The sequence below is a fragment of the Austrofundulus limnaeus genome, unplaced genomic scaffold (assembly GCF_001266775.1).
Source record: "Austrofundulus limnaeus strain Quisiro unplaced genomic scaffold, Austrofundulus_limnaeus-1.0 Scaffold2159, whole genome shotgun sequence".
Lineage (NCBI taxonomy): Eukaryota > Metazoa > Chordata > Actinopteri > Cyprinodontiformes > Rivulidae > Austrofundulus > Austrofundulus limnaeus.
Genome location: NW_013954561.1, coordinates 10,961 through 13,033, shown reverse-complemented (window position 1 = coordinate 13,033; position 2,073 = coordinate 10,961).

Genomic DNA, 2,073 nt, shown 5'->3' with positions numbered 1-2,073 from the left:
GTTGTAATATTATGAGATTAAAGTTGTAATATTACGAGATTAAAGTCGTAATTATTATTATTATTAATATCATAATATTTTGAGATTAAAGTTCTTTCAAGATTAAAGGTCAAATGAAGGGGAAAAACAAAAATGTGTATTTAGCATAGTTTTCATTCATATAATGTTTTATTTAAAACTGTGATTTAAATTATTCACAACTGTAATAAAAAATATTTAAAAATACGATTGTCCACCTGCTAAATGGAGCCATGGAGCAGCAGAGTCCTAAATCATAATTTTAACTGTTAAGGTAAACAGTTGTGTAACGTCAAAGACGTCAAACAATCTGATTTATTATTATGTGGCGCCTATGATACTGAATCAGATTTCACTATGAAACTAAAGATAAAACCATCCAGCCGTACAGATGTGAACCAGTCACACAGAGTGGAGAAAGCACTGCTCAGAAAGAAGACCAGGGGTCTCATTTATAAAGGATTGTGTGGAAACCATACTAAAAGTGAACRTACGGCCAAAAGGCGGAAATGGCGTACGCCAAAACAAAATTCAGATTTATAAATTTTCCCTCATTTTGCTTTAGAGTAATCTAACAATTTTTATTTAAAAAATACTCAGCTTTAAGTTAATTTTCTCTCAGAGCCTGCAGGACGATAAAAACAATAAAAATTAAATAAGTCAGATAAAATTAGAAAGAAGTCCACCGCTCTTCTCCTCATCCTCTCCTCCTCCTGCCTGCTCTGTTATCCCCCCACTCCCCCGCACACACCCCATGTGTGACAAACACGGACTTTAAACATGAAGGTTCATAACATCCACACTGGTGAGGTGGATGCGCCCTGCGCGTGTTTCTAAAGTGTGACTTTTGCTGTCCTGCTGTTCTTGTCGGGGAGGGGTCTGTGGGTCAGGGAGGGGTCTGTGGGTCAGGGAGGAGGAGTCTGTGGGTCAGGGAGGGGTCTGTGGGTCAGGGAGGGGTCTGCGGGTCAGGGAGGGGTCTGTGGGTCAGGGAGGGGTCTGNTTATGTTATTTAGTATTGTTTTGTAAATTATGTTTCGTTTGAATATATTCTGGGTCGAAAAGGGGCAGACATAATAAGATTTATTCTTCTTCTGCTACCTTTCATTTTATTTAGATTTGATATCTTTTTGGTTTATTTTTATTAGTATTTTTAATGAAATGAATCATTTGTTTTGAATTGGATTGAATAAAGCTTTGTATATTTTGTATAACTCACTGATTGTACCATATCTGATGGACTGTGTGGAAGTGTGGGGTAATTCCTGAAAAACATATAAACTCAGTCTTTCTTTTACAGAAAAGAGCTGTTAGAGTTATTATTGGAGCTAAGCACAGACATCATACAAACCCAGTATTTGTACAATTGAATATACTGAAACTTCATGATTTGATTGAGTACAATATTTTAAAATTTATGTATGAAGCACAGAAAATAATGTTACCAAACAATATCCAACTCAGATTTATTAAAAGGGAAAGTGAATATAATTTAAAAGGTATTGATATCTTTAAAAGAATACTTCAGAACTGTGCTGGTGGAAAGATGTATTTCAGTGAAGGCTGAATGGTTTGATAATGAGGTGAAACARTCTAAATCTTTATTTGTGTTTAAAAACAACTTGAAAATTATTATGTTGAAGCGTTATATTACTGATTAAGGTGATGTTCTGTTTGTATTTTTGTGTTCAGGGGGTTCTTTTGTTTTTGTTTTTTTCTGTATACTAACAGTGGACTGGTTTAGAATTGATTTTATTTTTAAGAGAATAGGGGCAGATATTATAAGTTTATACTTCTTTCTGCTCCTTTTCATTCATGATTTTATTGTATTTTTGTCTGTTTTGTTTGTTTTTTTGATTTTGTATGATTTGTTTCTATAGATTATTTTTATTGTTTTATGAATGAATGAATGAAATTAACACAATAATTGAAAAAAAATGAAATTGAAATTAAGACAGAGTATTAGGACCACACTACAATTTTTTTAAATTATGTTAATAAAGTTGTAAATTACGAGATTAAAGTTGTAATATTATGAGATTAAAGTTGTAATATTAT